General features: G+C 36.7%; 1 protein-coding gene across 1 annotated transcript in view; it reads right to left on the bottom strand.

The window, feature by feature from the left end:
* The window catches only part of GPC6 (glypican 6), a 527,821-nt gene that overhangs the window by 434,501 nt on the left and 77,278 nt on the right, over nucleotides 1–16,042 (bottom strand). The gene's annotated exons all lie outside the window — the stretch shown is intronic.

Here is a 16,042-nt window from a genome sequence, read left to right on the forward strand (position 1 = left end):
TTTTATTTTGCAATCAGGCTGGCAACTTAGCAATTCATCTTTCAGGTCTTCAGGTTCTCTGAAGCAAAGACTGAGCAGCTTTCAGTCCTAAGCTATGCCAAATGCAGAATGTAGAGAAAATCTGAATGGTTACTGGCAAAGGTCACTGACTAGTGCCAGATGGTCACACCAGTGCTGGTCATGTCAATAAATCTGATTCTCTTTCTGACTTCAGAGCACCCAATTTACTTCCAAAGCACACCCTCAAAGCAAGGGCAGATATTGAAAACCAATTTTACATTGCCCCTTACTTTTCTTCCTCTGCCTTTCTCCCCTCCAGATTTCCCATATCTGCCTCTGCTGCATGTTTTCACAACAGCTTGGGACCCCAGTTCCTGACATGTCAGAGCTTCTTGGCACCTAAACATAATCATGTTAGGCAGAGCTTGGTCTTACCTGAGCTATAGCAATTTGTGAATGTCACAGGTATGAAAAATTCAGAGTGGTACAAAAATGGTATTTTTGGTAACATGTTCCAGTTGGTTTTCCGACATAAAGTCACTGAAAAATGTAAGTTGAGAATTGATGGTAAGCTTGTTAGTTCTAAACCTGTCACATAGCAAACCAGTTAGTTGTGCTCCTCTCTTTCTTATATATTACAAGTACCCATATGACCTTGTATTTTGGTATGTTAAATACTTAACATGACTGTTTTAAGAGAGAAATACTGTATTGTGTTGAACTGACATGACACATTTAGTTTTCAGACTTTCTTAATTTTAATTTTGATAAATGATATTAAAATAATGTATGGCTCATACAATAATCTGAAACCTGTACCTAATGGGCTTCAGGAAAAATTGTGGTGTCTTCCTAAATCTGCTTCAGCAGCTGTCTACACAGCAGGACGAACAAGCTTCCACATTCCAGTAACTGCTAATTACCACTGATGCACAGCCCTATCCTATGGCACTGCCACCTAATTCCAAAGCAATGCACGAATGGCTGTGAACAAGACCCAAATGGGTGTTATCTCTGCCTTTAGGGGAGCACTGTAGGTCCACTGAGTCTCAACTAGGGGCATATATTTCACTGAAAAGGAGTTTTACCTAGTATGGATAACAAGGTTTGCCTTCAGATTTCTATTTGATATTCTATGGATGTGCCATCTGAACCCCACATGACTTTAGAGCCCTTTCTAACAAAAATGTATTTTTTCCACTCCTATAAGCATTCTACCAGGTTTCATGTTTAATGCTTTATATTTAATATGTTTACTAGCAGTGACATTCTTTGGTAGAAAGCCTTCGTTTGCAATCCAGAATGACACCATCACTATGTAAAAGTCCATCCTGCACTGTCTTTCTCTTTTAACAGGTCCAACATGGAGCAGTCAAAAGTTATTTAGCAATTGACATTGACATAACTTTGCCACAAGCAAGTGAAGCAATTACAAGACCTGGGATGGGTGCAGCTGAAACACCTTGATAAGAAAGCAATGAAAAATGACACATCACACAAACAGAATGGTTTCATCAGTGCAACACTAAATCAACATGTATGTTTCTGGCACTCCCCATTCTTTTGATAATGGAATAATCAAACAGAGAGGAGGACTGATATCCCCAATTTTTTCTGACAGACTGGAAATGAACTAAAATAAAGCATGCCTGTGCACTGTCATTTGATTGTATTTTAGCCAAGACAGTTTCAATTTAGTGCTCCATAAAACACTTCATATTTTACTCTGGCTTGCCTATGGCTGGTATAAGAAGATAATCTGTTTGTGGAATTTTTCCTTCATTCCCTAAAAGAAAAATCAGTATTTACCATGACCACCGAAATCAGGCAGAATATCACATCATCAACAGAAGAACAAATGAAATTTGGAAAACAGGTTACCTGATGGTCTTTGCAGACAGTATGCCTGAAGAATAACAAGAGTTAATGAGAGAAACACAACACTCTGACCACTTGGGCAGAAAAGGCATCTTTATGCTACAGAATTAGCATCCCTTCCTATTAAAAGAATGAGATGTATCCACACGAAAGCATGTATTTTTGGGCCACTTCAGTTTACAAAATAATTTGATATGTGTTCATTTCTCTTTCCAAGGTTAACCACAAGTATTATTAGATGACTAAGCTGATTTCTCAGAAGAAATGTAGCATTTTTAGTATTTCACAGTATTTTTCCCTTTTCACTTACAGTATCACTAAAGTCGCTTTGATAGCATATCCAGATGAAATGTCTTCTCATCCTTCAAATGTTACCACATATGACAATTACAGGCGCTTTTGTAAAGCAGTAAAGTGCTTTATTTTAACACAAAAGACAGGTCTTACTTTTAATATTTCCATCTACTACCAGGCAAAGAGATCTTCCTATTTAAGCATTTCTATTACTGTAACTATGCAGTGAAATATCAGCTACAATAAATAACGACAACTCTCTATCAGAGGTTTCCAAAATTGTAAGTATCAGAAGGTATGCACAATGGCACTTGAAAAGTCATCCTTTCAAGCTGCAAGGATGGACACTGATAAATGGAGGCAAAACTAAGTAAGTCTATAGAATCTATTTACTGAAGATAAGCATTTAAAGGGAGAGTGCAAGAGAGGGGCAAAGTGCAGTAAGTGGTTTCAGTAATAAAAGTGAAAATTTGGTTCAGTGTGTAAATTATGTTACAAATCTTCAGGAAAGAATCCAGCAAAATATTCTGACACTATAAATTTCTTCATAACAACATTTTAACATTTTTTTTCTTTTGAAATCAAATGTGCTTTTTTTTAGGTATTTCAGTAGGAAAGTGCACAGGAAACACTGCACATATTTTGATTGTTATCTATAATAGGGTATTTTCCCACTTACTGAATTTTGCTGCTATTAAAATAAGAAAATAAAAAACCCTTCATCCTTCTCATAAGGAGAGTAATACTTCAGATTCAAGAACGTAAGGCATAGAAAGGGCCATAAATAAAGCTTAATAAAACTTTTTAAAGGCTAATATCTCCCTTTAGAGGGAGCTAAATGTTGGCTGATGTCCCATAACTAATCAACTTACTGAAAACACTGATTGCAATAGGAAACCTTAGCATCACTGTCAGCTCTGACTAGAATAAATGCAGCCAGAAACCATCTAATTTCTAGTACTCATTTTATTTATATGTAACCCTTTTTATATTTACCTCTGTATACAAAGTGTACAATATTGATTTCTGCTGAAGATTCACTCAACCGATGTGCCCATTCCTTGGGCACTAAGCAATATAAATATGAGATCTTAAGACTGGACAAGAAACAAACTCTGTCACTGTTTATTACATTATGAATTACAACTGAAGACTTTTTTTCCTTTTAAAAATGCTCTTGCCTCATTACACCAAACTGGTGTACAGGATTTATGAGAAAGAATGTTAAAAGAGGGTGTTGAGAGAATACTTAACATCAGAGATTAAAATCATTTTAGCTATCATTTATTCCCGAGGCTTCTTTTATCATCATTATCATCTTTCTCTTTTATGCAATGATTATGATAACACATCATAGTTTTAGTTCAACCCCCTGAGATTTACACTCACCAGAAATGCAGCTTTTTTGTATGTTTAGTGTTAATTTCCCCAGTATGACAAGCAGTGTCTAAAATAGCCATTTATGCTCTTTGTATCAAAAAAAACCCCAACTCTCATGACAGACAGTGCTATAAGATATTGAAATATTTGAATTCAAGTGCACAAAATCACTACTGGGCTGTATATAGAATAACAATGTTTTCCTTTATAGAAAAGGATGCCAGGAAATTATGTTAACTACACTCAGCAAAACAAAAGAAAAGCAGCTCACAGTGAGATGTAGGTAGATAAAATTGGAAAGGGCACAGTATTGGAAAAAGACAGAATAAAGCCTCCATCCTATGATGGAGGGGCACAAGAAACTCTCTAATACAAAAAATTGCCTTAAGGGGTAGTCCATGCCCCATTCTGGCTAATTTATAACCCTAAGTTCTATAAGTCTGATAACTCTGCTCTTGGCATAATTTTCAAGGTAGTCCAACTCAGGTTTGTAGAGGAAAGTGATAATACATATATGAAAATTAGTGTGGAGCTGACTCCTACTCATTTGAGTGGCCTTTAGGCACCTAAATTATGCCTTGGGCATGCTGTTTCCAGTATCTAGGGACATGTATGCTGCACACTTAAAACTGAACTAGTAACCTAAACTTTCCTCATAGTCTCTGCAGACAAATAGATTGATCTAAAAGGAAATTAACTTATTCTAAAATAAGGGTTCAAATAGGGAAAGGTTTTTAGACATACCTGCCTTAAACTTGCATTCTTTACCTGAAGTTCAGACTTCAAACTTGTAGGCATCTGTTAGGGCTGGGATCTGCTAACATTAAGTCTAAGCAATTCCTTAAAATGCCCCCCGTACAGCAGCTGCCCAGCCCTTTAGCACACCTACACAGCACATTTCTTACAAGAGACTTCAAATTTATGTATACTTATATATTTACATACACTGTCCCACAATATTTAGGAACAGAAACAGGTGTTTGGCATAAAGACTGCGGATTCCAGGTTTTGCTCCAAAGCCTCATTCTCCCATAAACTTGGAATAATACCTGCAAGTCAGATAATCCTGCATACTGGAAATAAATTACCAGTACACTCACAAATACTATTAGGTGATCTGGAAAGAGTCTTCCTCAGTCTCTTCTGATAAAAAGCATGCTGCTATTCATAAAGATGATCCCATCCCTAAATCAAGTACTTCAACACTAGGAAGGCATGTGAGAGAAAAAAAAATGGAAAAAAAAGGAAATGGCCTAGTCCAAGGTTACCTTAGCATAGCAGGAAATCTTTGCTAACAGAGAAGTCATCCTTTAGTCCAGATAGGCAAATAGAAAAATCATGCAGTCCATTACCACATTTGTATAACAATTCCTCTAATGTTCCTACCTTTTATTGCTTTTTTATAATATTATTAATATTATTATGATTGCAGGCACTCAGATTCACTCAGGCTGACCCACCTGAACTGTTTAAAGCAATACCACATTGACATGATGTGGTAGAGATATTTTGCTTTGAAAACTTCTTAATATAATTTGAAGAAAACCTAACATGCATTTTAAGAACATGTTAAAAGTATTTATCATTTTTATAAGCACTTTGGCAAACACACAGCAGGCATGTTATCGTTAGAGAGTCAATTAGCTATTTTGATGCCTACACTGATTATTCATTATCACGCTATTTCCAGGGAAACGCGGATCTTTATAATATGTGCTAAGAGAGAATCTATTTTGGTGATTTGGGATGGGATTTCTGACCCAAGATATGTGCAATGTAATTTATATCTGTGCTAGTCACTGTAGGATTCTTGTATGGCTGATGGGGAGAAACAGGCAGTGTAATCCTATAGCCAGATTTAGAAGACTATTTTAGGATGCAGTGAATCACACTCTAGAAGTTCTGTTGCTCTCCACAGATTATAAGAGGAAGTAAGCATGATTAACTCAGATGCAGACATCCATACTTTAGGTATCTTTGTTCAGTTACATGAATTCACCCACAAGTGGGGCACATACACATTTACAGATCTGGGTGCTATTCCAGAGCTGCATAAATTAGGCAAAAACATTTCATGTCTTAATTAATGAACAGAAGAAGCCCGTTTACTTTTCTTAAAGCAGTGTTTCATCGTGCATTGATATTCTAATCTATGACAAACATATTTCTGAGCACTCAATTAATCCCATTTCCTTTAGCATATCTGTATTTTTAAATGGAGTATAGCACAGAAGCATACAAAACATCCCTAAAGGAGACAGATTAAATGAAGCTGGTGCAGCACCAGCTCAAAAAAAAAAAAAAATCCAAATACCTGAAGTCCCAAAAGCACTCTAAATTCATTAGCATGGTCCTAGTTAACTTTGCTGTCTAGAAGGAGTTTTGATGAGTTTGGATTCAGTTCTATACCAGCACAACTGTACTGCTTCCACTTGTGGAACAAGTTAAGCCAGTTCTACGTTGCAGTTCCCTGCTCCATAATTAATTGTATGGCAGAAGAAAGCTTAGTGACAAGCACAGCAAAACAGCCCACTGCACCAAAACCCAGCAACAAGACAAATATTTCAGATGACACAGTCTCTTTTCATCAAACCTTTCTACACTCTTAAACTAAAAACTTGCACATTCTAGACCTCTACTTTTATTTCTCCCATGTTTATTTCATCTAAGAAAACATATAGAGAATGCATTTTCAACTGTAAGTTCTTCAGCTGGAAAATCCATATTGCTGTGAGTCAAGATCTGTCTGACAAAAGTTAACCAAAAAGGAGAGACATTTATGAAGCCATCAATTGGTAAAATCTTAGTATAGCTCTAGAAAGCTTAGCTGTGGATAGATGGAGGATAGAGGTAGCCACCCAAGAGGGAAAGGGAATGGTTTGAGCAACAGGAAAGCAAGTAGCTACTCTGATCTGCTCTTCACTTCATTGTTATGAAGGTAGGTATGCACTCTGCATTTATACAGGTACAGGATGCATAAAACAGACATCACTCTGATAAGTCTGACCTCTCTCTTATTCTGATGCCATCTTCTCTTTGTCTCCCTATACGCAGTTGGCAGTGGGGCCACCTTTTTGGAAAGGGCATTTCTGCCATTTTGGGTGTCTCTTTGTTCCCAGGGACTTAATGAGATTTAGCAGTTTCATATCTAGCTATTATTTTCTTCTATTTATCTGCCTGTTGCTGTTTTGCATGTTAGAAAACTATTATTTTTTTCACTTATATCTACTTGTATTCATTCTTTATTGGTGGAAAAGGATTGGCTGAAACTAAGGGGAGGTAACTCATTTTAGAGCTTCCACCTCTATAAATTGTCTTAAACCAAGACAGACACATATTCATGCTCATTTTTATCACAACTCAAAAGTATGGGAGGAAAGAAATTATGAGATTCCCCTCAGTAAATGAAAAACTAAACTTTGTAAACAGTAATGCAATTAAAGATGTTATAATGAGAACTTTAAAAAGGAATAGCTTCAGTTCAAACTGCTGATACAGACATACAGTATTCTTTGTCCTTTTAGAGTATTTTCATCATTTTCAATAGATCTGTATCTAAGTTGCAACTGTTCTATTGTATTTTGACAAGACTTCTGAAGTTTTCTCTATATTATACAAGTCCAAATTTAATCTGAAGAGAGAAATCCATATAAGCAGATTTAGAAAGGTCTGTGCTCTTAAAGCTTACCATAAAGTCTATACATCTGAGCAATTAGGAAGACTATTTTCTCAGAATACATAACATAAAACAATTTTGTCAAGTAGAAATTAATTTAAATTCATAAATTCATGCTTTTGTATTTTATTAAATAGATTTTTCTTTCATATGTTATTACAGTAAAAAAACCCCAAAAAACCCAACCCAAACCCCCAAATCACCTCCTACTGTAGTATTTAGACTGGAAATGCTCACAGAAGGATTGCATAATTAAAGCCTGCATGAACTTTATTATAAGACTGTTTAAAGACTTCAATGACTTCTAGTATATTTTCCGGTCTCTTGAAAACTTTATTAAATGTATTCAGACATTTCATGATTTAGTCTCTTTTCCTATATGTCTGGCATATGGTGTCTTGACAGACGCTTTACCCACAGTGACTTTGTATACCATCTCAAGATAAAAGAAAACCCTGAAGTCTTTCAGGAGACCCTATTTTGGAAAAATGGATTGAGCGTTAAAATTGTTTGTTTTATAAATCAAAAAAACCCCTTTATCTGCAGAAAGGCCAGGGAAACCCTTCTCTCTGTTTTTACCTCTGAGAACTCTTAGCTCAGAAAAGTGATTTGTCCCATTCTCCCTCTCTGTGATCACCGTGTTCTTATTCTCAGTAGCTAATGTCTTACAATTGGTGGTCCAATTTTAAATTCCCTTTGACTTATTTTTCTTATTGAAATTTCACACAGTGCATCATGATTGAAATATTTCTTTATCTGCATTAGGGTTTCACATGAAAGCCACGCAGATGAAAGCAGATATAAAGTAAAAGTGATTTGCATAAGCACCTTTTTATTTTTAAAGGAATTTGATGCTGAAGAAAAAAAATTCCATTGTGCAAAAACCTCACTTGGTACGAAGTCAATTCTTTCAAGAATCATAATGTTTTCTATAATTTGGGTTGGGAAACAAATTATTAGATCAGTAGCATGTTGTTTTCTGTTAGAAGCAGAGAAAAAAAGCAAAAGGGATAGATTACATCTCCTGAAATTTTGTCCAGAATGTAGGTCCCTGTGCCGGCTTGTCATGTATGTTACCCACTTCTTGCAATTGACTTTGGAAGCATTTCTAAGGATCCTTTTTCCCACAATCAAGTAGATGAGTCACTCTCTTGATTATAAAGGCAGGCTTCCAGTGCCATGTGAGAAACCCTGCCATATCCAGAATAGTCACATGAGACTATGGTTCAAGAGCTATAAAAACACCCTGGAGAAATACCTGGTGTGAAACCAGGTATCAAAGAACAGATCATGTGGCATTTGATCCTGTCATTAGGTAACTGAATTGTTTCTAGACTTTGATTAACTATGACATAATGTAGATTTGACTTAATTCAAATGTTTGCATTTACCTTTAGATACCTCCATCTATCCAAGGCAGTGATGCATTACAAGACTGCAGAAGCTGTCACTTAGGTGTTTAGAAGCAAGCTGCATTGTCACAGAGGTGCACACATAGATGACTTCTACTAGAGCATCAGAGCTCTATCAGTATGTTTAGCCCCTAAGAAGCAGGGGTTTTGATTGCATTATGTATATATCATGATATAACTCACAGAATATATAACAAAGCTTACAGCAGTTTTCCTGTTTATCAAGATAGATTTTGAATGATCTTGGAATTAAAAAGAAGAAATCCCAAAATTTTGTCATGTACAGCGTGCTCTTATATGCGTTTTGAAGTAAGATGAAGTCTTATATTTGCAATTTCTTTTTATGTTGTGTTTCAGTGAAAGTCAGAACTTTAATTTGTAGGCATGGAAATTAATTTCCAAGGCATGGAGTTTCTGCTGGTTCTGGTATTGGGATACCAAACTTCTAATACCTGGCTTCACTCACAATTGACATGCAGCATTTATGTTATACATATACATTTAAATTTACATTTAAATTTAGTCTCATGAAAGCAGGGTGGGCTATGATTTCATGTGAACAACAAATGATCGCATTCAAGAATAACGGTGAAGTTGATATCCACAAAATAGGATTTGATTTGTATTATCAAAGCACATAATAACAATATTTACACTCCTATAATTTTTCTATCTGCAGTGTAACCGGATATAGGTGGAAAGGTCAAATACGTAGTCATTTACTCTTCCCAACAAGAGTGATGTAGTAGCTGCAAGGTCCCATCAACCTAAATGCCCATGACATTTCCATCTGAGTCCTGGCAGTATAAAGACAAACACTGATTAATTTAAAAGCCTACTGTTATTTAGAGCACATGCTTTTAATCTGAATAAAGAGGTCATACAGACTGTCCCAAAACACACTTAGTGACATATTAATCATATATACATCATCATCTCCTTATCATAGTCAACATCTGTCTCCTGTATTTCCCCCTCTGTAATGTGAAAATCAGCACACCTGTATCTCCCTCCAAAAAAAGACACCACCTTCACCAAGAGCTGCAGCATGCTCCTTGCATACTAAGTGTACTATTTCAAACAGGTTCAGAAAGGACACAGTTCTGTAGGGATGGTATTATGTAACCAGATTAAGGGACCTTACATTGTACCTTTTAATGAAAATGAATCCTACAGTGCCTATTTTAAGTACTTATTTGGTGTTTAAGAGAATTTACTATTAAGTCACAGATTATTGAAAATATATTGTCAGGAAATAGAATCCGATTTTCACTTTTTAGAAGAAATTCAAAACTCAATCTAATCCTGATTTTCATAAGGCAGCTACTTTTCCCATAGCTGTAAAATAATTTATGTTCAACTTATCTCTGTGATATAATTGTAACTCCTTCTGTGTAATGTTGGTACTATGTGATGTTCATGAGTTGCAGCAGAGCCCCACAGACACTCATTTATGGACTGATGGAAAAGTCTGTCTCTACAATAGATCATGTAATTCCTTAACATTCTGTGTTATTTTTCATAGTCAGAGAAGAAGTCTGAGCTGCTGCATGACACTGTCTCATATTTCAGCTGGCTTAATTAGCAAAAATATCCCAAAGGAATAAAATTATACCCAACAGGGAATGTCTTATTTCAGTCAAAAATATTCAAGTGGCTGAAATATCCAAATCAGAAATGGTTTTTGTAATACTATTAAAAGTTTTTTCCATTTTAAAATCTTTTCACAAACAAATCTTTAAACTTAGACTCTGTGTTCACTTCCTACATTGGATGAAAGCAAAACAGCAATAAATATTTTAATACTTTAATAATTTTCAGACCCCTTACAGTATCAATTAACATATTAATGCAATGGTTCATTGGTCATATTCAAGAAGTTAAACTTCTAAATGACTAAATAAAAAGCTTCTATTATATGACTATGGGAAGACTGGTATTAATTGCAAAAGAACAGGGACAGGAGTGGAAAAATGGAAACCCTGCATTTGATTAATTGTTCAGTCAAATTATTTCAAATTATTTCAAAGCTCTCTTGTCTTTCTGTAATTAGTCTAGCAATTAAAACTTGATCTATATACTGAAAATTATATTTGACTTCATAATTATGTTTTAATCTGCTAGTATCCTATTCAGAAAGATAATTTAATTAATTTCTACGCATAGTCATTATTATGTGTGTCTAAAAACATTCAGTATGCTTTCATACTGAGTTCTCAAGAAAAAAACCCAAACAAACAACTGTACTTGTTCAGATTTGGTGGGTGAGAGATTTTACTGGTACAAGAACTCAGTGTTGGAAAATAATATGGGTGGAAATAAGAGAGCACTGCTGGGTTTCTTGATTTACTGGCCAGCACAAATTGGTTACAGTACCTATAAAAGTAATACAGTGCTCCCTAAACCCTTGAGTTGTGGAAATCCTCATGAAACTGATGACTCTTTACAGGAAGATTCTGAAATTTGGCCGTCTTTGGTTATGCAAAATGCTCTACATGTCACTACTGCCCCATAGGCAGGATGAGTGCTAGCCAGTTTTCTGAGTGCACAGCTGTGATTTCCCATAAAAGCTCTACACTGGCCAGATCTAGCAGCTCTTCCTGTCATTCAGGGCTACAAAGCTGTGCATAAGAGATGCTCTAAACCCTGCAGATTAATCAACTGTACCATAACATTTCTGTCCTGGGCTACAGAGGAGAGATCAGGAACAGTGATGCCACCTGGAAGAAAATTTCCAATAGTATGTGCTGTTCCAAGCACAGTACATGGCGCTTGCTATGATGAAAACGTTAGCAACACAAAAGAGTAAAGGGCAACGTCAATGTTTAAAGCTTAGAAGTTAATTTCCTGTAGCTGGAAAGGAAGAGCTGTAGTAGAGGAAGGACTTTTTCTTTACATTAGTGTAGCTGCAGGTTATGAGGCTAGTGCTGCTATTGAAGATGTAGAAGGTCCTTTTGAAGGCAGAGCTACATAACAAGATTTCTTCCAAATGGAAACACCTGGTTCTGCCCTGACCTTTTATTACACTGGGTTTGTCATTGATGATTGAGAAACCCCTATAAGACAAAGAAGGGTGCTCATACCGGTCACTATTCTCAACAGAGAACACAGACTTGTAGCTGCAGAAAATGGTGATTTGCTTTTTAATAATCAGATTTCTACTTCTCATTTTAACAAAATTTGTAAGTCTGCTTCACCAGGTCTTTTTTTTTTTTTTCTTTTTTCTTCATTGAGTTGTTTCCTTATTTTCATTCAAAGTTAGTATGTTTTATCCAAGTAAATATTTGGAAAATGAAGAGCTAGTATTTTCAAATTGTTCGTTAACAGCAGAATGAATACTCTCTGCTTTACAGATTGTTTTAACCCCTATGAGTCGGAAAACAAATACTACCTATCAGGACCTGAAACTACAATTTTAGAGATGAGAAAGGCTTAATAGGTTACCAAATCCAGGTAGTTCTTCTAATGTGATTAAGTACACTCTAGGTTCTATAAAGGGAGTCCTTAAGACATCATAGCCAAAAGTGTGCATGTAAGACGGAAATGCACAGCAGCACGGCTATGCACAGTAAGCACAGTGGGTGAAATACATTCAGATACTATGGAGCCTCACAAAATGAAATCACAGTTGGTATGGAGTCAAGCTGCCATGGTAGGAAGAGCCGAACTTCTTTTGTTGAAATGTGTCCAAGTATTGAGGCAGGGATGTGAAATGATGTGACTGGCAAAGAGACTACCTAAGAAGAAGAGGAGGTTCTGAGAAGGCCTGGAAAGATGAGCTAGCTGCAGCTGGTGATGTAAACAGTAGGGTCCTTCTGAGGCTAGGCGTAAGGGCATACATAGAGGGTCAAGCAAGTCATGTCATCAGACACCAGATTGTCTTGTTGCTGTTAGTCTACTTTCTGATTCCATTTTGGACAGTTCAAAACAGTTTTTCCAAGAAAGGAATGATGTGGGAGGTAGCGAAGTCGTAGGCAGTACAGCTGTGAGGCTGTCCATGTCACTTGTTCTCAGGGACAAGAAGTGGTCCTCTTTGATTCAGCCATCTTGGTCTGTCTGAAAAGCCCAACCTAGCTCTCCCCCAGGCCAGGGGGGCACAGGATGGTCCATCCCTGTCATTTCTCACCAGTGCACCACTCATCAAGCTCTGGCCCTGATGCTGGTATGTCCATAAACCTGATAAAGATGGGCCTCAGTGTGACTTTGATCGAATGTTGACCACCTGCTCATGGGGTTGTCATTTTACAATTTCAAGAAGACATCAGTGCAGGATTACTTAAGTTTCTAAACAGCTTGTGAGGGAACACATGATTCACTGCTTGAAATCAATGAATAAAGATGCTGAAATTGCTCTTCCTCTTCCTTCTCTCCACCATTAGGAGCAATGAAGTTCAGAGTTTTTCACACATTCATCCTCTGCAATAAACAACATATCAGATCTGTCTTCATGCCTCTCCTAAGGATTTTTGTCTAAATGACCACTCTTCTTTTAAGTCAAAACCAGCCACAACTCTCTGGCCAGTACAATGTCTTAAAGGTTTCTCTAGTTAAGAGTGGAGAACCCTTATGCTAGGGGTAAAGTAGCATTATATAGACGAAATAAAAATTAAAATAAAAAAGATAAATATAAAAGTATATTGCCTCTATGACAGCTTAGTTTACCATAGAAGTTCAGCTCCTTGGAAGCCTGTGATCATAATAAAAATAACAGCTGTCAGATAAATAAACCAGAAAAATATTTATGTAAAGAGTAACACTTGTGTGAAGACTGCGTACAGCTCATCAGAAAAGGAATCTATCACAGGCATTAATCAACATGAAAAGTTTGTGACACTGCTAAACAGCAGTAATTTCCAATATCTCTATGAAGTTACCAAATCTTTCAATTGGTAGGGATTTCTAAGTTCTTTCTGTAAGAAAATTCAAATAAGACACAAATTACATATTCATTTTTTGCCTTCTTTTTTAATTCCCAAGCACTCTTTTTCCCCCTCAAAACAATGAATATAAACTCAGGTTCATTTCTTCAGATGCTGCTTGCAGATGTTGAGTCCTGGGGTAGTTAGCCAGTTTTCTGTTTGCACCTCATCCTACTCTTTACTGGGTATTAGATCAGATCCTTAAAGAATAATCCAATGCTGTTGCCAGAACTAACCATTTTAAAGTACCAGATTACAAAAGAATGCAGGATTACATGTTTAAAAGAAACATACTCCTGATCTATAGACCGTGCCTGATTAGTCAGCACAAACTTATTCTCTGTATCAAATTGCCTGTCAATGTTAACATGTATACATTTTAAATGCATTTTTCAAGTCCCTATCTGTGTTAATCTATTTCAGAAACTGCCCAGGAAATCACCATATCATAATCAAATATGTTGAAACAAGAGATGATTTGTTCATATATGCTAATAATTCTCAGACTCTTATCATGTTCCTACTATCAGTACACAATTTGCTTGATGTAGAATTTCAACAACTAGCATTGCTGGTTTCAAAGAAGTTTAGCATTTGGTGTTTGAAAGTAGCTATAACACAGAAACATCTGTACCACTCTATTTCAAGAGGAACACTAATTTTATCTCCCTTACATCCTGTAGGAATACCCTGCTAAAGCTCAGTGTACTTGCCAGACAAATACAACTCAGTTGGCCAAAAGTCTGAGCTCTCTGTTATGTTTGGTTGCCTACTATTTCAGGAATATAGTATAAAACAACAGCAAAGACAGAAGCAAGACATATGTAAATGGTACTGGCTGTCACAAATCTTGAGAGCTTCCACTGACCTATAGCATTAATATATCAGTTTTTCACTTTTTAAGACCTGAAGTGTAAAGGGCAGTTTCCATACTGCCTTTTGCAAAATGATAAGTTCTAGTCAGCCCACAGGGGGAAAAATGACACCCAAACTGAAGGTCAGTGCTTAACTCTGTAGCTTTGCATGCACACAATTCAGCTACTGAATATTGCCTGTTTCTGTTCTCTCATCACTACAGCCAAAGCACATAAATAAAAGACTTGGTGTAGATAATCTGATTCCGTTATCTTCTGTCAACTCTGCTTTCAGCTGACTGAGGCATTGCACTGATGTAATACACAACTGCACTGTGTCAAAGCTAGCATTCTTCATTGAATTGATTCAACTGCATCTAATCCTGTTCACCCACCTGTGAGATCTTCAGATTTTCTTCTTCTCTCCAAACATCTGACAAACTGTTGTAAAGTATTTGAACCTTGACAGTGTGCTCCAGCCAAACCATTTTTAGTTATTTTTACCAGAACCCTCAGAGTGGGACCAGGCTGGAATTACCCTCACTGGCTTCACCTGGCCTTTCCACCTTCAGCTGCAGCACATAAGCCCCAAGAGGGTTTTTAAGCTCCAGTCTGAGAGGGAGACAGGTTTATATCTGCTCCCTGTCCTTTGCTGGCTTGTTGTTTGGATTTCCTGGACTAACTTGGCTGCTGATCACTGGATGGGTTTTGTTGCTGTCATCATCGTGACTCTGCTTGCCTGGATCAAGAGCCCTGCCTGTTAGAGCCCTGAGGAATTCATCAAGGACTGAAAGGTAAACTGTGCTGAATTGGGAAAGAAGAAGCTGAAAAACTAAATACCAAGACAGCAAGGAATAGATAAAAAAGGACTGTGCCACACTAGATTAAAACCAATCATATCAGAAAAGTCTGCAGAGCTCATGGACAAAATAGAGAAACCAATCAAGCAGTGTGAGATCTCATGCGCAGCAGGTGCAAAATGTATATGTATTGTTTTATGTAAAAATTGTAAAATGTATAAGTAGTGTATTATGTATAAGTAAGTAAAATGCGTAAGTACTGTGTTACGTAGAAATTGTAAAAAGTGTAAGTAAGAAAAGGTGTAAGTAGAGTGATGTGTACGTATAAGATAAGCAAGTGAAATGTGTAAGTAGGTAGAATGTATAAGTAAGGTATTATGTCAGAGTTGTGAGATGTGTGAACACAGGGGTATTTTAAACAATGAGACACTTCTACATAATCATATTGATTTGTTGATCAGAAGGCATGAGTTCCCCCGAAGAACCATGGGGATCTGACCAAATGGGAAATTACTTCCTACTACTAATATTAATAACAAATACATTTCAGCAAGCTCAACCTATCTGAACCTTCAAAACACAAGCGGATTTCAGAGGTACTTCTGGGATATCATGTGTAGCCACAAGAGATGTACTTTCTTCCTATTTTTCCGATACCAGAAAGATTCCAGCTACTGACTACTGTATATAGGGCATGTGGTGTAGTAGGGTTAACACAGAAAATATGTAGGGTTTTTCCCAACTTGTTTCACAAGGCCTGTTATCACCCAGCTGGTATGTACCAGCACACATCATGATGTTAGTCTGCTGCTGCTGTCTTTGGTCAGCA

Source organism: Corvus brachyrhynchos, unplaced genomic scaffold (genome assembly GCF_000691975.1).
Source record: "Corvus brachyrhynchos isolate BGI_N302 unplaced genomic scaffold, ASM69197v1 scaffold12, whole genome shotgun sequence".
Classification (NCBI taxonomy): domain Eukaryota; kingdom Metazoa; phylum Chordata; class Aves; order Passeriformes; family Corvidae; genus Corvus; species Corvus brachyrhynchos.